The sequence below is a fragment of the Sphaerodactylus townsendi genome, linkage group LG03 (assembly GCF_021028975.2).
Source record: "Sphaerodactylus townsendi isolate TG3544 linkage group LG03, MPM_Stown_v2.3, whole genome shotgun sequence".
In the NCBI taxonomy this organism is placed as follows: domain Eukaryota; kingdom Metazoa; phylum Chordata; class Lepidosauria; order Squamata; family Sphaerodactylidae; genus Sphaerodactylus; species Sphaerodactylus townsendi.
In genome coordinates this window covers 91,793,219-91,816,364 of record NC_059427.1, presented here as the reverse complement: position 1 = coordinate 91,816,364, position 23,146 = coordinate 91,793,219, and the positions used below count along the sequence as shown (strand labels likewise).

The 23,146-nt window shown below is 39.8% G+C and overlaps 1 protein-coding gene across 2 annotated transcripts in view; it reads left to right on the top strand.

The window, feature by feature from the left end:
* Positions 1 to 23,146, top strand: part of FGF1 (fibroblast growth factor 1) — a 68,811-nt gene that overhangs the window by 2,352 nt on the left and 43,313 nt on the right. The window contains exon 2 of one of the 2 annotated variants that reach the window (XM_048490773.1): positions 2,990 to 3,380. The gene's annotated coding sequence lies outside the window, so the exon portion shown is untranslated. Of the gene's footprint in view, positions 1 to 2,914; positions 3,381 to 23,146 lie in introns of those variants that run through there. The other variant, XM_048490775.1, reaches the window with a different exon arrangement.

Genomic DNA, 23,146 nt, shown 5'->3' with positions numbered 1-23,146 from the left:
ACATTCAGAATTTGAACCTGATCTCCTAGATCCTACCTAGTCCAACATTAATCATTACACCATGCTGGCTCCCTAGTGAAAGCATGGTTATTAATTTTTATTTAATTGTACACGTTAGCTATATAAACTATTAATTATTGCAATATTCCATGTACTTAAATACACTATTCTGCCTACTGATTTTGGGAGAGCCTTGAGACTCATTTTTCCTCTGAGCTGTGGATTAGCTCTCAGCAAGAAGGTGGGAACTGATGGCCTTCCGCAGAAAGGCTGCTATACCCAATTTGGCTCTTTTCCCACCCCCCTCACGCCCAGACTATGTGGCAGGTGGACCTGTTCCCACCCCCCCACCCTGACTCTCAATTTATACAAGAATGTTCACTATGGCTTCACATTAAAGCATTTTCCTTCACATAAATGTACCTACAAGTTCACTGTAATACTGGAAAAAAAACATCAGGACAACATTGTGAGTCAGACAAGTATACTAAACCACCCCAGATACTCGGAACAGCCACACCTAATATGAAAGAAAACACTGATATAAATCCTTCCAATGTTTCTTAATTTTCACCTTAAGTTTAGAAAATATTATGTAGGAGGCATACTTGAGCTCCAAGGAGGGAGGGTTTACTTCCAAAGGCTAAGGGTGGAGGTTAGCAAATTAATAGCCCGGACAGAAACTGAAGAGGAGTGGGAAAAGAAAAATGCAGCAAATGCTAACCTTTTTACAGGACACTCCTAAGCAGAGTTATACCCTTCTATGCTCACTAACTTCAGTGGAGTTAGCAGGGTGCAACTCTGTTTAGGATTGTACTCTTAATGTATGTTGTGATATAGGGAAAAGAAACATCCTTTTTCTTTTTTAATTGACTGAATTAGTGGAGTATGCTTGCAGATGTTCACCTTCACCCTCTGGTATGCCCTTGATGACTCCGCTGGAAGGAATAAAAATTGTACCAGTTAGTTTTGATCTTAGTAACTCCCTCTGACTTTTTACAACTCTTTTTTAGCAGTATTAGCTGCTCATGAACTACTGTAGGCTGTTGCATATACATTAGTAAACAGCAATGGTGTATCATCACAGCAGGGGCTTTGCTTCCTGAAGATAGGGAAATAGGGAAAATGACTCTATGCTACATACTGGCAAAAACGTCTGGAGTACAGCATACATGGAAAATATAATTTTCAGGTACAGATTCTAAAACTTTGATTTTATTGCCATCGTGTTCTTTTAGGAATCAGTAAAAACAGATAACTAGTCCCACACCAGGTCTGTAGTTGCAGCTGTTTCCTTTAATAGAGAAAAAAGAGTTCCTGTGTTTTTCCATGATAAGCATATAAACTGAGGTTGTGAACTGCAGAGCTGAAGAGGTGTCAAGACACAGACACCAAGAGAAAGAAAGACTTCACAAAGGAAGGCAATGGCAAAGCACCTCCACCTCTACCTAACCATTTGCCCTGAAAACCTGATGGGGTTGCCATAATAAGGAGTCCTACCTCATCCAAGCTTTAATTGTTGCTGGCTTAAGGATGAGAACAAGATTTTCAGTCATTAACAAGCTCTTTCTCTGAAGCAGGTACAATCTCTGACATGCCATAATGAAATAGGCACACCATCAAGCAGTAAACTATGGCCTTTTAATTCTCAAATATACAAAAAGATCTTGTGCCCAAAAAGTTCTATTTACTTATTTAATGCCATTTTGTATATTGTGTTTGTTTTTAGATGACATTGTATGCAGTTGAATGCTGCAGACAGCCCCACCATTTTTTAAATTAGAGAGTTGTCACACAGAGATATATTAAATACATATATTTTTTATATTTTAAATATATTTTATTTTTATATATTTATAAATAAATATATACATTCCCAATAATTTGTTCTGGAATTCCAAAGCAGCTTCAAGGCAGGGGTTTTGAACTGACCAAAAAATATTATGTCTTTGGGTAACTTTTCTCCCAACTTGCAGTTTAGTGCTCAAGCTCCTGCCACTCGCCTTCTTTTACTTTTCTGTCATCTGGGTTTACCTCCTGCAAAAGGCAATAATGGGAAGAAGAAGAGTTGAATTTATATCTCGCTTTTCTCAGTCCTAAGGAGTTTCAAAGTTTCTTATAAACGTATTCCCTTCTCTCCCCACAACAGACACATTGTGAGGTAGTGGGGCTGAGAGAGATCTGAGAGAACTGTGACTAGCTGAAAATCACCCAGCAGGCTTCATGTGTAGGAGTGGGGGAACAAATCCAGTTCACCAGATTAGAGTCCACCATGCATGTGGAGGAGTGAGGAATCAAACCCCATTCTCAAGATGAGAGTCTATCACTTTTTACCACTACCCTATGCTGGCAGGGCGAGCTCAGCACATCACCTAATCCTCTCTTTTAAAAATCACTCAGTTTTCTAGGGATAGGGGGTACAACAAGGGGAGAGGAAGGACCTCAGCAGGGTATAATGCCTTAGAGTCCACCCTCCAAAGCAGCCATTTCCCCTGGGGATCTGCTGTCTGTCTTATGAAGATAAACTGTAATTCCAAGAGATCCCCAGGTCCCACTTTGAGGTTTGAAGCCCTACACCCTTCCACTTCATACATATTTGGGCAAGCTGCCATTTAAAGACCACTTGCGGGCTGTCCCTTTCTAGTTTTTCCTTTACGCTGTACTTGGAAAAAAGAATATTCACTTTCTCCTTGCAGATTTAGTTTTAAATGATTCCACTCTAGCACAATCCACCCCTTCCTTGGCACTGGAACCTCAAAATAAATTCAGATCTCTCTGGTTTAGTTGAGTGGTCCTTCCAGTTTAATCATCTGTCTAGAGGAAAACCATTAGGATATGATTTACTTAAGAGCTGTGTTGCTGCAGTGCCTGCTGCCTGCCAGTGACGGTGCTAGCAGAGCAGATTAGCCTGCCTTATTTACTGGTCTCTGTCTGTCAGCAATCGGTCTCTGGTCCCTTTTTCCACTGCTCTGTCAACTCTTGGTTTTAGGCTGAGGGGGATTTCTCTTCTACCTCTCTATAAAACAAGGCAGACGGAAAGAAACTGCAGCCAGTGGGACGATTCAACCAATTGTCAACAGAGGACTGCTTCTTGGACACACAGTTTGGAAGCTTTCCACCAACCTGCTATGCGTGTTGCAGCCTGTCACCTCTGTACTCTGAGCACTGCAGTAAATAAAGGAGGAAGAGGAAAAACTCACACCACAGAGGGACAACTATAAACAGCATCCAAGTGAAACTAGATGGGAATTAGTAGGAGACAAAACCTGCTGTAGTGCTGGGCTGGTATCTCTCCCTCCCACTGCTCAGCCTGAAGAACCTGCTTTCCTGACACAAACAGCAAAAGGCTCCAACGACACTAGCTGAAGACTGATCAGCAGGTAAGGGAATAGGATGGGATACAAATCCTAAAGAAGGCACCCTGCCAAGAAACTGTGTATGTATGAGAGGAATAGATGAGAGAAGTGGTTGCTGAATTAGGAGATATGGTTCATGTATATGCCACAGGCTCTTGTAAATAGATATTTGAAAATGTCAGGAACAACATCCTGCAGTAATATTAGGTGATTTCAATTTGTAGTCCAGTAGCCTTCTAATATTTTTATACACGCATAACGTGTATTATAAAACATATGAATGTATATGGACAGAAATGGTACATCTTTTAGGGGTGGTAACTGCTTAGGAAAAATGTCTTGTACGTTGAATTGATGCTAAATGGGATGCTATTGATGGGATGATGTTATTTATCTCCATGCCATGCAAAGCTTCAGTAGTCAATTTCAACACATTAGGTGTCTATTAAAGTGGTGGGACATTTTTCTCCAGGCTTCTTGGCAATTAGAGGTCATTAGAATCAAGAAATGAGAGTTCAGGAGGGAGAAGATCCTCACACACATTTGCATATCCACACCTTCAGCTATAACAATGGAGATGGCTATAACAGGATACAGATATATTGGTGACAAAGTTCTGAACTGGAAGACTTCATGGATACTTTTTGCTTAAATGCTCAATATGTAATTACTATAAAATTATTGTGAATTATTGCTATGTGATGATTCTTGTGATTTTGTAGCTTAAGGAATGGATTGCCGAGTCAAACCTATTCAGTATCAGAACATACATGCATGGTGGTTATGGTATATCATGATCCCTTTTCCTGTCTGTACTTCATAATCTGAATGATGTAGGCAAATAGCATTTTCATACATGGTACTGCTGGAGATTATTTTTATGTGGTGCATTACAAAAAAAGTCAATAGAAACCAAACTTTGTAACATTACCAAGTAGATGGAGGGGGCTACGGGCCCAGTCCTATTATTAAGTGTTTGAAGATCATATTTCTTCAGTTTTAGATTTGGCTAAATGCAGGAGAAATTATGCATTCTTTAATAAAATACAATGTAAAACAGTGGTTATACTTGCACACATTTTTGCCTAGTGCATCACTTAAAATTCATCTCTATCTTTCCTAGTACCACATATTTCTTTACTTTAGTTTTCTTTATAGGCCTTACAGGGGACCAATAAATTCCAAGCTGTGTCAAACCATATCTGAATAATTTGTATTTTTATATTTTCAAATGGAGAACAGAATAATCAAATAGCACCCAGATCATCTTCACATCCCACATAGCCTGACCTAATTAAGTCTGTTCCATTTTAAGACTGTTAAATGTATGAATGTCATATTTTTATCTCATCCAGCAACAACTCTTATCAACACCCCACCCATTGTTTTGCTTAAAGCCCAGCCCAAAGAAGAGTTCTGTTGAATTCACAAGCTTGCTTGCTACATTGTTATGTTTTAATTGGTCATAATACAGGTACTACCTGCTTTAGAGTTTAGAGTATAACTACCAGCAATTTCTGCCTTCTTCGTAGCCACAATGAGCATGTTTTCCTGTCAAGTATGCTCACCCATAAGTCAGTCACCAGCTGACTTTATTTGATCTTAATTAAGTTGCCCTTAATTTTTTAATCATGCAAGGAATCAGATTTCATTTTGCCACTATTGGAGGTTAGAATGACTGAGGAGACTGGATTCAAATTCCTATTCTGCCATGACACTCTCTTGGTCCTGGTCTCTGAACCTAATCACATAGAGTTGTTGTGAAAATAAAATGGTAGGGGAGAACACTGTATGCCATAAAGTGCTATTTGGAGGAAGGGCAAGGTTTTAATCTAATAAACAAATATAAAAAAGAAACAGAAGCTACTATGGAAACAATTACTCCTCTCACAGAGTGAGATTGAAGACTACCCAGTTTTGGACATTTTCATCTTAAATCTAATCTATCATGTTACCTAAATATAGACTAGACCCGTGGTGGCGAACCTTTGGCACTCCAGATGTTATGGACTACAATTCCCATCAGCCCCTGCCAGCATGACAATTGGTCATGCTGGCAGGGGCTGATGGGAATTGTAGTCCATAACATCTGGAGTGCCAAAGGTTCGCCACCACTGGACTAGACCAATAGACTCTGCTTCTTCCCCATCAATCAGGATTCTAATCCTGATTTAGAATCCAGGTTTATAAGCCAGATGTAAACTCCAGGTGTCCACAGTTAAACTGAAGACTTTTGAAACTGCTCTTCACATAAGAAGACTAAGGAGGAGCATGAATATTAATCTGTCCATAGCTATGTGTACAACTATGTTCAGGATATCTGAATTAAGTCATTCCAAAATGTTGAAATAGCATTCATTGGAACTGTACTCTTCTATAGCATTCCCACAGAGTACTCTTTCCTGTGAGTAGTTACAACTAAAAAAAATCAATGTAAATTCAGATAATAGTTCTGAGCCTCTCCAATAGTGTTTTTGAGGAGGGAAGGTGGCATGGTACGGTCCAATCTCATGAGATCTCAGAAGCTCAGCAGAGTCAGTGCTTGAAAGGGAAATCTCTAAGAAAGACTCTGAAGAGAGAGCCAAAGGTATACCACCTTTGCTTCTTGTTTGCCTTGAAAGTCCCTTGCTGGGGTTATCAGAAGTCAGTTGCAACTTGATGTCCCTTTATACACACACACGTGCGTGTGTGTTTTCAAGCAGACTGACCCTTTCCCTATTCCCTGTTCCCATGTAGGATCTAGGTATTCCAAAATGCTGAGAAATGGGTAAATTTCTGCCTTGTTAGGCCCTCTCAAACAGCACAATGTAATGAAAATAGATGATCTACCATCATTCTATTGTTGGCCTAGTCCACAAATGGGAGCTCAGAATTGGTCACACTCTTGTTCCTCTAATCACTGCAGGATTTTTGGGTAGATTCTTCTGTTTTCAACTGAGAAAATCCACTACTGAGTGTTGTAATCTGTCAACATATGTTAAATGTCTGTCTCCCAGTGTACTGGATAGCATCTCCCCCCCAACTTTAAGTCCCATTTTGCTTGTCATAGTTGCACAGATTCATGGACTATCACAATCCCAATATCCCAATTCATGAAAATAATTAATTAGAGGAAAACGCTTTTTTGGTTGTTTGATGTTGCCTTCTCAATGACTTATTTCTAGTAGACTTAATGGGTTAAATGGTTTTCCTGAATGGAGGATTGTGATATGGACACCCAAGGCACCTCTAGCTGTGTGTGTTTCATGCAACTAGCAGAGCACAGAAGGACGGGTATCCTCTCACCAAGTATATCTAACACACAGCGTGATGCACAGCTGCATGATCTGAATCTGTGGTCCTCTGTTGGGGTATAATGATTTCTCTCAACAGGTAATATCAAAGAGTGCTTGTCATGCCCCCACAGAGCCTTTGTTTATTTCCCCTTTAGTTTCCCCACAGTTAGTATGGGTTTAGCTATGTTTGTATAGTATTCAGTGGGAGGGAACCGAATTTAGTTCTGTCCCTTTAAGAAGCCCTAGGGCTGGTGTTCTATGGCAGTTATTACCCAGCAACCCGTCTGGTTTTGGCAGTTAGGTGCCAACGGAAGCTGGGTGACAGCAACAAGTTAGACAGTCCAAGATGTTATAGACTCTCAGTATTTAAGTTAAACAGTCCAAGATGTTATAGACTCTCAGTATTTAACAGTCAAAGATGTTATAGATTCACAGTATTTAAGTTAAAAAATCATAGATGTTATAGTCTCACAGTGTTTACGTCAATAAATTCCAGCCTCCAGAAAGTTTCTGCAACAAAGTAACCTTTATTTAGTTAGACCCGGGAGGAGTCAGGGTCTGTCAACATTGTTACAATTAAAGCTTTAAGTATTGAACTGTTAACTAAATCAGTGAGTCTTACATTCTTGTTTTCTTTTGGCCGGGTGCAGGGCACCCTAAATAACCACTCTAGGGGAGCAGAAACAGTCTTAACTTTGAATGTTTCCAGTTTCCCAAAAGGCCGAACTGAAAGTTTTCCAGTGGTGAGAAGCAAGTAAAAGGAACAAAAGAAAGTCTGCCTAGCAACAGTAAGACATTGGTTCCTATAAGCCCCTAAAGTAGCTGGGCATAGGAAAATTGAAGTCTTCTTTGCTTTAGGAGCACCGGCTTAGAAAGAGAGAGATTGGTTCCTATAAGCCCTAAAGTAGCTGGGCATAGGAAAGTTGAAGTCTTCTTTGCTAGGAGCACTGGCAGAAGAGAGAGATTGGTTCCTATAAGCCCTAAAGTAGCTGGGCATAGGAAAGTTGAAGTCTTCCTTTGCTAGCAGCTGCGGCAATGCAAGAAAGAGAAGAAACTCACTCAGAGCCAACAAGCTCTATTATTTCCTACAAAGCAATGCTAGAAATAAAAGCCCACTGCCAAAATGTTAGCATCTTTGCAAGATCAGGTGAATGTATTGCAGCTCAAATGCTCTAAGGTGTGGCAAAGAACTCCTAGCTATTTATCAATCTGCAGAAAATGCCTTGTACAAAGAAGCAAGAAGAAATATTAAGTTGTAAGGAGACCTTACAACAACGGTACCTTCTTATGGAAAGGTCAGCTAAGAGATCACGATTTCCCTCCTAGAGCATATGAATACATCAGGAAGCCTTGAATATCAAGACAAAGATGGAGAAGGATCAGAGAGAAAAGGCAAAAAACTTCTTTAACAACATTATGTGTGGTTTATCCAGCAAGTTGCAGGGGTTGCAAGCGAGTCAACAATCAGAGATCCAGCACTGCACGCAAGAAGAACGAAATCCACCAGGGAACAACTGCTTAAGACACTGCATCCCTACTCAGAGGCATAGGAAGAGGAATGTCACCTCACATTCCAAGAAAAGTGTTACACCTGAAGTGCCAAGCAAGTGTGGCAGTAAATCTGCAACTAAAACCTCGTCTTTCCCAGCACATCCCACAGAACAAGAAGCACTAAGTCAGGCTCAAATTATATAGCAGTGCCTCTTGTGGTTTCCCAAAGATCATGGCTATGGAAATATGAAGATCACCGGAAGCCAAAGCTGATGCAGTGGCGGCTGCAAAACAAGTAGATTTCTTCAAACGAAAAGAAGAAATCATTGAAGAACAAGCTCATTTGAAAGCCCAGGAAGTGGCTCGACAAGCAAAAGTAGAAGCAACCTTGTCAACACTAAAACAAAGAGCAAAGGCAGAAAAGCTGATAACGAGAGCTCAAGTTTTGGAGCAAGGCCTTAAAGAGAGTTTATTTACCTTCCGCTCTGAGGAAATAGAGGGAGAGAAAGATCCCTATGATGAAGGTATCTTCCTATTTAATCCAACAGACATCCAACTTTGGAGAAGTGGGACTGCTGATTCGGAAAAAATTCAAGAGTGACAGAACATCTGGCATGCAGAATCAAGCAGAACTAATGTCCCCAGATGTCCAGAGTGCAGCAATCAATGGTCCAGTTCCAACCACACAGCATAGCATGGTTGCGCCAGTAGTGGTGGGAGTCAAAGCAGGCAGTACCACAAAAAAAAAAAATAGAGCTGCCCCAAGTAATCCAGCAAGCAAGCAAAGTCAGTTAGCAAATGAACAGAATGAGGGGAGGAAAGCCTTCACAAATCCAGTTGGGATGCCCAGATTTCGACTCTAGCAGTTTTTAGACAGGAGCAGAAGTCTCCCCTGAAGACACGAGTTGTACCTGAAGTATCCAGCTTCACAGTTATACTCTTAACTCCTCGCGATCATCAGGGCAACAAATCCCATTATGCAACCTGACATCCCAAATTTTGCTCAGATGTTTTGAAAGCTACCCTTTCCAGAAATCCTAGAAGAGAGATTTAGCAGACAGAGGCATTCAGAAGTTTTCTGATAAGCCAGGAAGACTACTTACTTTGGAAAATTACATTTCCAGAGAGCTCTCAAAAGAAGACCTGAAACTAGATGTCGAGGAAGAGCTGACTGTGCTTGCTTATAGCTTGGTTGGGAAAACAACATCGCCAGCGCCAAATAAGGAAGAGTCTATGCAGCACATGTAAGAAAACCCCTCACATGGCTTTAGAAGAACGAAAGCATGGAGTAGATTGAGACGAAAGATATGGAGCATCTTTCAGAAATAGAAGCTTCAACTTCTACAAAGGCTTAAAACCTTTCCCAAACTTGCAATGAAAGATTGCAAAGAAGCACTGTGGGATTTGACAGATCTGCTTTCAGAGATGGAGTCTGCGAAAGAAAACCCCAGGAGCTGCCAGGACTTGCATGTTTTGGATCAGCATTTGACTCAAAGAGAAGTTACGCTCCACAAGTTAAGCCCTTCCCCCTGAAAGAGCAATGGGGTAAAGAAGTTTTTAATTACAAAGAGAACCATCAGCAAAGGTATCCACCATATTCATATCTTGTAAGATTTATATCAAGAATGGCTAAAGAAAGAAATGATCCTCAAACAGGATTCCCTTCTTTGTACCAAGGTATTAGAGAAGAGAAGAAGTCGTTCCAAGAGTTTAAAGGTAAACCTCAAGTTATGGTTAGGAAGACAGAGACAAATACAAACTCAGTTAGACAATTCTCAAGTAAGCCATTGGAAATTATGTGTCCAGTTCATAAGAAATTGCACAACCTCAATGACTGCAAAGAATTCAAAGAAATGCCTTATGAAGAGCGCCTGTCCTACATAAGGCAACAGAAACTGTGTTTTAAATGTTGCTCTTTCAAGAACCATTGGGCCAGTGAATGCAAAAGAAAGGTAAAGTGACAAGAATGCTCCAGTGAACAGCATTGTTCAGCATTACATCGCACAAAACCACTTCAGTTACCAAAGAAAGAGACCAAAGAGGCAGAAACCATCCTGGAGAAACCATCACAACCAAAGGAGGACAGAACGGCAACAGCGACAGGCACTACTATGTGCGATGGAACAAAAAAGATATGTACTTGCCATCCGATTTGTCTCGCAGATGTTTACTCAAAAGCTTCACCGCATCAAGCCCAACGTATGTATGTGGCATTAGACGCACAAAGCGATACTTCATTAGCCAATTCCAGAAGTTTTTTGAGGATGTTTTAACATACACTCAGAAGAGATTAGAATATGTCATGACCACATGTAGTGGAAATCAAATCATGACAGGAAGAACAGCACCAGGATTTGTTCTGCAATCAACTGATGGGACAGAGCAATTTAAACTAACCTACTCTCCTTGAATGTCAACATATTCCTAAAGAGCCGCAAAGACAAATCCCAACAAGAAGACATCACACGCATCACAAGCACCTGGAGCTCTAGGTAGCAGACAAGATACTGCAGAGCTTGACCCAAATGCTAAGATTCTGCTGCTTATGCGGCACGCAGATTGTCCAGAAGGTGTTCGTAGTCAAAAGAACAAGTGAAAGGTCCCCAGGAATGCCATTTGCTCAGAGGTTAGGGCTGGGGTGGACCATTCTAGGCCCAGTTTGTTTGAACCACAAAAAAGAATACCTGAACATGCACACACCTTCTGTATGGGTTTTATGCCAAATGGATCGAATCCCACGCAGATGTTAGGCACTGCCCAAAATCACATACAGATACAACATCGCATAGCATGTAGAGGAGTTGGAGTCATCAGTGTTTTAAAATTACAGTCCATGATGACCAGCCAGCCTTTGTCCGCATAGAAGACAAACGTTTCCTAGCCATAATGGAAAGAGAGTGTCAAAGCAGGATGAGCAAGGAAATTGGATTGCACCTTTACCCTTCAAAGAACCCAGAGACAAGTTACCAAATAATCGTGTCATGGCACTGCAACGTTTGAAAGTACTCCAAAGAAACATGGAAAAAAAACCACAGTTAAAGAAGGATGTTATTGCCTTCATTAACACCATGATAGAGAAGGGCACAAATGCCGAGAAAAGCTCCTGACATTGAAGACCACCAAGAATGCTGGTATTTACCATTTTTTGGAGTCTATCACCCCAGAAGCCACATAAGGTCTAACGAGTGGTGTTTGATTCTAGTGCATTATTTAATGGCACATCTCTTAATAGAAGTTCTGCTGACAGGACCGGATTTAATTAACAATCTTATCGGATAACTGCTATGCGTTTTAGAAAGGAAGCTGTTGCAATTATGGCAGATATTCAACAAATGTTCTATTCCTTTTGGGTCAGAAAAGACCATAGAAATTATCTTCGTTTTCTGTGGTTTAAGGATCCATATCAGATGTCAGAGGTGCAAGAGTACAGAATGTGTGTTCATGTTTTTTGGAAACAGACCCCTCACCAGCTATTGCAAACTATATGGACTTAAGAAGACTGCAAAACTCTTTAGAGCAGCAATATGGATCAGAAGTGAGTCAATTTGTTCACAGAGACTTTTATGTAGATGATGCTTTAAAATCTACACCCACCCCGCAAGAAGCAATCAATCTTCTCAAACAAACTCAGCATATGTTGGCCAACGCCAACATAAGATTACACAAAATTGTTTCGAATAGTCCAGAAGTGCTGCAAGCCTTTCCCGAAGAAGATAAAGTAAAGGAAATAGAAACTTTTAGAATTAGGGACAGGAGTCCTCAACAATACAAAAGAAGTTTGGGTTTGTGCTGGAAAGTTAAAAGGATGAGTTTACCTTTCAAGTTCCAGACTCAAAGAAGAGCTGCACACGTAGAGGAGTGCTATCCACAATCAACAGTATTTTCGATCCCCTTTGGGTTTGCAGCTTTCCAGTCATTATTCAAGGTAAATGCTTGCTGAGAGAGGCTAACTCCAGGACATTAAAGATTGGGATCAACCTTTGTCAGACCTTGAAAGGTCCAAATGGGAACCCTGGAGGTCAACTCTTTCAGCTTTGGAACAAGTCAGTGTCCCAAGGAGTTATGTGTTCATTTCACCCAGTTCAGAACATCTGCAACTCCATATATTTTCAGATGCTTCCAGTTCAAGCTTGCATTGCTGCAGTGGCCTATCTTAGAGTGATCCGAGGTGATCAAGTGTACTTAGGTTTTTATTTTAGGAAAGGCTAAGCTAGCACCGAGGCAGGGCCATACCATACCCCACCTTGAACTTTGTGCCGCAGTGCTAGCCACACAACTTTTAGAAATTATCCAAAGGGAATTGGACTTGTCCTTTCAGGAAGTAGTGCTCTATACAGATAGCAAAGTAGTGCTAGGATATATTAACAATATACATCGTAGATTTTATGTATATGTGAGTAATAGAGTGGATCAAATACGTAAGATCACCACACCTAGTCAGTGGCAACAGACAAACATGAAAGGAGAGACTCCTCTCTTTGTAGTGGTGGATAAATGTCTTGTGGAAAACATCCATTTTCTGCTACTTAATGACTTTAACCCTGATTTTAAGAATGAAGATGGAGATTCTTCTTTATTCAGAGTTTCTGAACGTTGAACTTCAGTGAACCACAAGCAGTTTGAATTCTGCAATCAAGATTGTTAGAAGTTTATAGTTATAGGTAGCATAGAAGTTTACAGTTAGCATAGTTGATATTATGTATTAGGGATAGATAGTTATTAAGAGTAGTACAGTAAGAATAGTTAAGTATAGTTAATGGAAGTTGATAAAGGTAAAACTTCCAGAGGAAGTTTTAGGCGGGAGTGTCATGCCCCCACAGAGCCTTTGTTTATTTCCCCTTTAGTTTCCCCACAGTTAGTATGGGTTTAGCTATGTTTGTATAGTATTCAGTGGGAGGGAACCGAATTTAGTTCTGTCCCTTTAAGAAGCCCTAGGGCTGGTGTTCTATGGCAGTTATTACCCAGCAACCCGTCTGGTTTTGGCAGTTAGGTGCCAATGGAAGCTGGGTGACAGCAACAAGTTAGACAGTCCAAGATGTTATAGACTCTCAGTATTTAAGTTAAACAGTCCAAGATGTTATAGACTCTCAGTATTTAACAGTCAAAGATGTTATAGATTCACAGTATTTAAGTTAAAAAATCATAGATGTTATAGTCTCACAGTGTTTACGTCAATAAATTCCAGCCTCCAGAAAGTTTCTGCAACAAAGTAACCTTTATTTAGTTAGACCCGGGAGGAGTCAGGGTCTGTCAACATTGTTACAATTAAAGCTTTAAGTATTGAACTGTTAACTGAATCAGTGAGTCTTACATTCTGCTTTGGCAGGGTGCAGGGCACCTAAATAACCACCTGGGGAGCAGAACAGTGCTGTCCAAATGTTTAAACAGAAATCCTTATTATTCCATCAGACTCAGTGTCTGAGATTTGCTTTTCTTATCAAGATAATTTACACATACTTTTTTAGCCTAGATTATTACAGCAGCCATCACCATAATGCCTCTTTTAAAAAATGTGACTGCAGGGATCATCTCCCTCCTCTGTATTGTACAGCTCTTCTCCAACATTTTTTGGATGCTTATTCAGGTTCACATATACTAGATGAGAAGTTTCCAATACAATGAGGGTGCAAGCTCATCCCAATTGTTTCGTAGCTTGGGGAATTACTAACCAGGGGTTGGAAGGATAAACAGATTTGGTTTTTGAATGCCCTATTTGAAAAGGATTATGTTATTTGTTACTAATGGTATTGTCTGTGTGCAATAGTGTGTATTTAATAAGATTCCCCCATCTCCCCCACATCTGACTCAGTCCATCTCTTTGTTTTGTTGGGTAACTGACTGCTGAACTAATGCAAGTTGTTCATCTATCTATTCTGCTAAAACCAAGCCCTGTTTCCAGTTCTATGCAGAACTCACTGATGTGCGGATGAGAATCATTGTGTACCTCCAATGGAGTTCTCATTAGCTAACAGTTAAAGATGAATTTTCCTTGCAGTCTGTCACAGCCATCCATATGAGACCAGTGCATTTCAGGGAAGTATCTGATGGGGAATTAGATCAGCCCTTTCATAAAGTGTGAAAAGCAAATTGAATTACAGAGGGGACATTCCATTGGCTGATAACATATTATGTTTCAAGGTGTATATAGGAAAATGCATGAAAACATGTAGGACTGCCCAAGGATTTTCAACATTCTTGGTAAATGACTTCACCCTTATCACTGTCCATTCTACAAGGAAGTTGACCCTAGTCAGGCCACCCTCACAAGGATTGCCAACCTCCAGATTCTCCTGTAATGTCCAGGGATTACACCTGATCTCCGTGTGACAGAAATCAGTTCACTTGGAGAAAATGGCTGCTCTGAAAGGAGGACTCTAGGGCACTATATCCCATTCAGGTTCCCACCTTCCTCAATCCCTGCCTTCCCCAGGTTCTGGCCCCAAATCTCCAGGAGTTGGCAACCCTAGCCACCAATAGAGGAAAGCCCCATACTCTGCCTGGACATTGGCGTGAGATGACAGGGCCCAGTGTTATCATTTGCTGAGTGCCATGCTTCTACGGCTCATGGATCCAGCAACAGGAGAAGAGCCTAGCCACCTACTGCCCAGGTGCAGCAATGCACCTGCACCACTTTCTGGTGCTGGCTGCAGCAGATCTCATGATCTCACAATGCTGTGGGCAGTTGGGCTTGATGACCCTAGATCTGAACAGGTGAGTGCCTAGGGCATAAATCACCTGGGCCATGGACATATGATTACCAATTTATGCCTAGTTGTTGGGTTCGCCGTTTAAACATGTCTTCAGCTTATTTCTGTGTGTGTAGCATTCACTTAGATGTTTGGTTTTGATGGATCATTAACTAAAAAATTGCAGTGAATAAAGTAAAGGATCAGTCAGAAGTTTTCAGTTGCAAATAATAGGTACTTTTCAAATTGGAATTTTGTCACTGTTTGCTGATCACATTATCTTTTTGAAATCTTGTTTTGTAAATGAATTAAAAAATCTTGGTCTCTCTGAGTGAATACGTAATAGTTAAAGAATTATGGAAAAATTAACTGTTCATGTTTCTGCCTTAAGGTAAGAATTTTATTTTCAACTTGCATAGTAAAACTCATTACACACCGCACCCATTGTGATTTTTGATCTACATGCAAGACTTGGAATAAGAGATGTTGAAATTGCAGGCATAGTCACTGTTGTTCTCCTTAATAATTCTAAGTACTTCCTCTAAGTAAGCTGTATTTGTGAATCTGAATAGGTAAGTTTTGCTCTTGCTTCACTAATAGCGCCTTGCTACCAATACTTGCAGATATTAAGTGGCGTTGCCCTTGATAGAAGTGTCTGTCACCCAGCTTCTTCCGAGGGGTGAGTCAGAGAGGCCATTATGTCAGTACTTCAGCATCCACACTGCCTTTCCATTATCTTCTCAGCATAATTCCAGTCTGTAATATATCTGAAGCATGATGACTTTGGGGCAAGTGTCACCACCTTTCCTATAGGAAAATAATTAATCAAAACCTGAACTAAAGACTCTGTTATTTAATGAAGCCTTTGTACTGAATGTGAATTAAAAAAATGAATTATCTTCAGAAACAGTTGGTGAGGGTATTTAATCCTTGCAAACAGTTTCAGTTTGAAAAACACAAGCATTGGGCAATGAAAAGGGGACAGAATGAATCAGCAGATAATGTGATGATCATGTTTGTCAATCAACAGAATATATGAATGTTGCCATCAGTGACAGCTAAAAGGTTTGTGTACATTTCCATCATTTGTCATGGAAAGGGATCCTACCTGTACTCTGCCCTTCCGAGTATTTGCATGCAAATACTCTGCCCAAATCCTCGTCTTGCCTCTATCAGGTCTCCCAAGGGCCAACTCTAACCGCTCTGTAATTCTTTTAATGTTTTGGGGCACCAAATAATTTCTTCTGCCTTTTCTTCCCTTCTGGGACTGACCAATGCCTTGTGCAGCACTGCGTGGGAGAATGTTAACTGCCTACAAACAGTCTGTTTTCTCTTATCTCTCTGTAATTCAGCACTGACAATTCTTTACAATCCCTAAGAATTAATCCCAATTGGATGGAAGGAGAGAAAAAAAGATTATTACTCCTACCTACCTAAACTCTGACATGCAGGTCCCTGAAGGTGAAAAGACACAATCCCTAAAAAGCAGACAATCTTAAATTGACAGTCACTGCCAGGATTATTGAAAACAGTGGAAACAATTAGGAGAGATCAGAAGATAGGCAGATTTGGTACTTGAATGGGAGACTATGAAGAGGAAGGCAATGGCAAACCACCTCTGCTCATCTCTAGCCTTGAAAATCCCATGACATGAAACTTCATGGGGTCACAATGAGTTGGTTGCAAGTCAATGACACACTTTACCTTTTTAACAATTATAACAAAGAAACCAAACAATGGTTTCTCATCATGGGAACAAGGACTGGATGTTCTCAGGATTGTTGACATCCTCACAAAGTAAATAAAATTTGATTTTTAAATGTTTTTAAATGATGTTAATTGGGTATCAGCTATAATAAATTTATTTTTTTAACTAATGGTTTTAAATTAAATCTGAACTTGAGCAAACATACACTTTTTAAAAACTAAATTTATGAGCCTGCTATGAATGTAAGGGTCTTTGTTTTAAAAACTGTGTGGAACATATTTTTGTCAGTCATCTGACAACACTAGTTTGTTTGTTTGTTTGTTTATACCCCACCCTATATCGTAGTCTCAGGACGGCTAACAAATGGGGATGAAACCCATGTTAACATACAAAGTTAACATCAGAATGAAAACATAGTTAAAGCAATGCATAAAGTCTGTTAAAATCCCATTAAAAATCCCCACCCCACCCCTCTGTGGCTGACACCAATAATAGTTCACATACTTACCTGATGGCTTGATTGTGGACATGAGCAATTGCCAAACCATCCCCATGTTTTGCCATGAACTTTCTTGAAAGACTGCATATTATGTTTTTAAAAAGTAATGCATCATACAGACTTTTCTAAAATAATAACAGTGTTGTTAAATATTTAGGAAACTGAAGTTGCAGCCCTAAGTGGTTGTAAAAGCAGAATCCTATTCAGAGTTAGCTCAGTCTAAACCCATTGCTTTGATTGCATAATATTGGGCTGTTGTAGTAAATCCTCTGAGGTTGCATAAAAACACTATTAGTGTTAAATCCAGGGGTGGGATTCAGCAGGTTTGCACCAGTTCAGCAGAACCGGTTGTTAAAATGATGCTTGTAAACAACCAGTTGTTAAATTATTTGAATCCCACAACCGGAACCAGTTGTTAAATTATTTGAATCCCACCACTGGTTAAATCCATATGTTGTAAAATCCATATGTTAAATCCATATGTTATAGCAGTGACATTTTTATATACACTTTTATTAGGAAGCGTCTACTAATAAAGAAAACTTAATGTTGATTTAAATCAATGTTTCCTGGTTTTCAACCAAGCATAACTTGTCACAACATCCAAATTCCATAGAATAACCAGTTGTAATTAAAATGAGTTTGTCTGTTCATCCAGTTTGGATGTCACAGTGACCTATAAGAACCAGGAAAAAGATTCCATCTGCATGAAGGGGGGTGGGAGGGAAAGCAGGCGGGCTTGAGTACTTCCAAGGTTCATTCCTGATTCTGACAAATCATGGTTTGCTATTATTTCTCGAGAGAGCTTTGGGAAGTTATTCTAAATGTAATATTCTCAATTCCTTCACCAGAATAAAGTGTGTTAAATTGCTAGATTACATGTTGTCTCCCCATAACCCTTCCATCTTTGTGCATAAATGTCTCCATCATTTTAAGTAGCCTTGTCCACTGTTTGTAGTAATAGTGTTCATAAGTTACTAGAGCAAATCCTGATATGTGCTGACTATGATTAAGATCACTTCCAATGTAAGCTGCAGTTGTAACTAAGAACGGCACAAGGATCTGTGTGATTCGTGCACAAATGAGGATCTGTGCTCTATTCCATAGCTTGCTTTGGACCTCTTCTGATCATTAAAGATTCTGTCCAAAAGAATTGTGCCAAATCTTATTCTGAAAATGTTAATATTTTTGCTTTCGGGTTTAGAAAGGCAGAGTTGAGCCAGTATGGATCCATGGGTAGCCTTCAGGATTGTATTTGTCTTCATTTAACTTTAAATTTATTTTTCTAGACTTAACTCACAGATACATGTACAGATAATGTTATAATGGATAGAAGTCATTCAAATCTCAAAGCATACAAACCCTGTAGGATATATGCAACACAGTGTACTTTTTTTCAACAGAACATGTTGGTGCAAGTTTATTGTAGTTGGTAGAAGTTGGGCTGTTTCATATTACAATGACACCAAGGAAATAAGTTACCCAAGATGTCACGTGCTCTTCACACATGGCCATGTATGTGCTGTTTACTTAGAAAATCTATACACCTGTGAGAAATTAGCCCTTTTCCAGAAATTGAATTTTGGTGAGCAAAGCATATTTAATGGGATTCCAAGCTATCTATGACCTTTCCCATATGCATGGTAGCCATTTCATGGTATCTGTGTGCATACTGAAACTGTATGGGCTTGAGAAAATATTCATGCTGCCCTATTTATGAGATCTTTCAGGAAGGGCGGCATATAAATTGTACTTAATAAATAAATAAAATGGACACCATACATATCAGGATGTTCACCAGTGGCATATGGTCCTATTTCATGGAGGTAGAGTCCCACAATTGAACATCTAAAAAGGGCCTTTTGAGGTAGATAGTATAACTTCAGATTCACAAGAGCATGTGCATAATTTGATTACTGTATATTTGATGACTAACTGCTGGAAGGGTCTATAGGCATCATGAAAAAGCATGGCATTTAGAGCTATGACAAAGTTCTACCAGTGGCAGTGTAACTGTGATGGCCCATTCATGTATGCAAATTATCACTTGATGGTACAGTTATCCAGTGATGACAGTGAATAGCTCTGCTGATCATTTTAAGCGGGAAACATTTTTTTTTCAGGTTTTCACAACTATGTAGACATATAGGCGAGTTGAGTATTGATAATGTTCATTCTCATGATGCTCCTGGCTTGCATGGAATAGAGAAGAAAGAGGAAAACTTCAAAGGAACATGTTTTGCGCTGTTTTTAGACTGGCTAGAAAAAGTAGACATCTTTGAGTGTTTGTTAATTTTTTATTTGCATTTTCTAACCAGTAATGCAAATGGTGCCGTATCTATTTACAGTACTTAAGGATTGTTGCTGCAAGAGAAGCAAATTGTTCAAATATCTATTTTAGACACTCATGAGAAGTTCTTTAAAATGCAGGTGGTTGGAGCTGCATTTCAAGGTTCCAGGTTTAGCCAAGGGTTCTATTAAAAAGCACATTTTGTGTGGGTTTCCGAATTTCTGTAAATCTGTTATCCTGCCTTATGATAAATTGGCAGCAGCTTCAAGAAAACTACCATGACTTGCCATTCTACTATAACAGCCCTAAATCCAAAGGATGATAGCCAACACTACTCCCAATACCCAAGCAATTTTTGTCTGATATTCTGATAAACAATGATAGTACATTTTCAAAGCAGGAAGCTGCCAACAACGTCAATTGGTCTGTTAACTACATGTGTAGGCAGCATTGCTTAAGCAAATTTCTGTTTCATCTTGTTCCTGAGATTAAGCTAAACATGCTATTTTGCTAAGTTAAGATGAGCCATGCTGTGATTGGCAAGAGAACTGATTTAGTTTTTAGGACTAAATTACAATAGTGACCCCTGGAAAAAATAGTTCTATGTGCTCGCTATTGCTCCATCCACCCATCACTACTCGGTAGGCAAGTTGTGGATCCAACTGTAAAAAGAATCATGGAGTCTCCTTTGTGCATCAACTTTTAAAAAATGCTTCAGTTAATTATGTTGGTTGGGGAAAAGGCAACAAAGAATTCAATCCAATGTATTGACACTGATTAAGTTCTCTTGAAATGAGTTTAAAAGCACTGGAAGAAAAAGAAAATTCATAAATCTGATCAAACTTGTATATATCATCCATGTTCAGGCTAAGCAGAGCCTTGCATATGTCAAGGACACACCAAGAATTGAGTCTATGCAGTCATGCTTCCATGAAATGACTAACATCATCCACACTTCAGGCATTTTCCCAGAATCAGGGATGACACCAACTGTTTCAAGAGAGAGGTAGAAATATGAAACCACATCCAAGAAAATGAATACACTTTGCACTAATATATTTCCTGTAGTGACTCAGTGCAAGGAAATATCCTTTTGTGCCTAGGTATGAAATTAGGGTGTGCGTTCACATGTACAGTTGCATGCATGAAGCCTTATCACTCAGGTCACTGGTCCATGGTCCAGCTCAGAAGTAATTCATTCTGATTACAGCAGATTGGGTCTGTTTCCGAGTTCTGCTAACAAAATCCTTTTAACTCAACATGCTAGTTGATTTTTCTGGTGCCAGCTATGTGGAAAGTAGGTAGCACTGAGCGATGGTTCCTCTTTTCAAGAGTTCACTCTTCTTTTTCGTGGTTCCAAACATGCCATACAGCACCATGGTATGGATTTTTCACCACTGGTGACCTGAGCCACATCCACAGATCGCTAGTTACGATATTATCATTGCAGCACAAAAATCGTGTCTTGTACACCTACAGTTGCACAAAATATGGTGACATAAGGATACATTAGGAAATACATCTACAGGATACATCTGATTGAATACATTTTAAAAGAATAAGTAGTAAAATATATATATGCCGATGGTGCTATTGTTTCACTCCTGGAAAAACAACACATATTTTGTTTAAGGGAATGGAACGTGAATAGAAAACAAAATAGCATGAAGCAGCTCATAAGGCCTGACTGTACATTACAGGGTTGACACCAACCTGTTCACTCCCCTCTGTCTCAAGTAATGTAAGACACATGTGCTACGACATCCTCCTGCTCAGCACTTCCTGCCTGTGCTCCCATTTTTGCTGATAGGTTAGACAGAACAGAGAAGCACTTGTTGCGATGATGTCATATCACATGCTTCTTTTATTGGCTGTTACTAAGGGAGAGGGGGAAACTTAGATCAGCCATAGCTATACAACATGTGGACTTTTTCAAAGAACAGAATGTGTATGTATTGTTGCCTTGAATTTGGAATAAAACTTGAATTGCTCAGGATTTTTTTTAAAATCACAATTTGTAAAACAAATAATTACAAGAGCTGTAATTTATTATGTAGAATAAATTCATGGGGAACATATGTGCTATAGCAGCTGGTATTGCTGTTTTATTTCCACTGGGTGGAAACAAGCATATGGAGAGAAAGCTGTTTTCTTCTGGCTTTGGCATCCTGTTAGCATGCTATATATTGTGGGAGTCTGCAGGTCCTGGAACAAGTTTTAGGAGAAAATCCATCCATTCCAGATGTAATAACTCCTTAAAGAGACATAAATAAATGAGATATGCACCCTGAGGACTATTTGTGGCAATAAAAGACTCCATGACTTGTTACAGTTCAGATGAGCATTGACTCAACAGGAGTTCTGGGCTAACTTTGGTTAGTTACATTTTCACCTCTTTAGCACTTGGTGTATTGTGTCAGGATTCTCAGGTTAGATCCTCTGAGCATTTTCTGTCAAAATGTATCTCCATTTGAAGAGTTGTAGCAATTCGAGTGAGCACGATCATATAAAAGTGTCTCTCTGACAGCTGCTGCATAGTTTTGTCTGCTTACTTATACTTTCAGCTGATATACTTGCAGAATAAAGGGATTGTCAAAGGAGGGAACTCGCTGTCAGATGGTCTTGAGGCAAAGCAGAACTGAGCAGGCAGGAAGTGATTTGATCTGGACTCAAGAAATTAGTTGTTTGCTTGCTTATTTATTTCATACATGTTTATTCTGCCTATCCTCCAAGACACTCAAGGCAGTGCACATTATTCTTCCCTCCTCCATTTTATCTTCACACAACACAACAACCATGTTAAATAGTTTAGATGGAGAGTGACTGGCCTAAAGTCAGCTAGGAAACCTCATTGAGGAACTTGGGTCACTCAGTTCCTAGTCCAGCATTCTAACCTTCACACTGTGTTGGCTGACTTGTAAAACCAAATTCAGGTATGAGGGTTTGGGAAGCCAAAGGAAGCCTTATTGGTCTCTGTTGTGACCTGATAGTTTTGCAGATGCTAGTAGTTTTGATACTATCTTCTGCCTACAGCATTCAAGGTGCCTAAGTGCAGCAGAGAGCAAGTCACTAGCTCCTTCTTCTCCATACTACTAAGGTTGTGGTTGGGAATAAGGTACCTGGTTCTCCTTGCCAGGGTCCCTGGTTTGAGATTCTGCTGCCTTGCCATCACAAAACTCAGATTCTGAGCATAGGCTGCACTCTGAGAGACTTCCTTCTCACAGTGACCAATCTATAGAGGTCTTGAAGGACTTACTTGAATGCTACAGGAAAGTATCAGTTAATTCAGACACCCAGATCTCCAGGTGACATTGCTCTGCCTCAAGCAACAACTTTCAGGCATCTGAATGTGTTAACATGATTGGTATACTGAACTAGTATGACCAGTTATGACTGCTGATAATTGGGTCATCCTGGCAACCATAGGAAGATGTCTGGGACTACAAGCTTGAAAAATCAAAACAACAGGCTTTTACATTTATAAACGACTTGGGACCTGTCTTTCTGATATGCTGTTGCCACAATTTTGCCCAGTGTTTGTTTTCTAATATGAGAGATTGCAGATCTACATTATTGAACATCTGTATGCTAGAGGCTAAAAAGCTCTGGTAGCTATTGTAGGTTAAGGGTGTCAAAAGAATTACTGAGCAACAAGTATACAGTGACTGGATCTGATTACTGCTTTCTAATAAGTGAGAAGTTGGAGAAGGAGCCTTGCTTTATTGGAGGAATTTGTCCAGTAGAAGAGGAAGACTCCTCCCTTAATGGAAGGGAGTGATTACAGCCAACACAGTGTAGTTGTTTAAAGGAACTGCAGATGATCTGAGGAATGGGAATGATA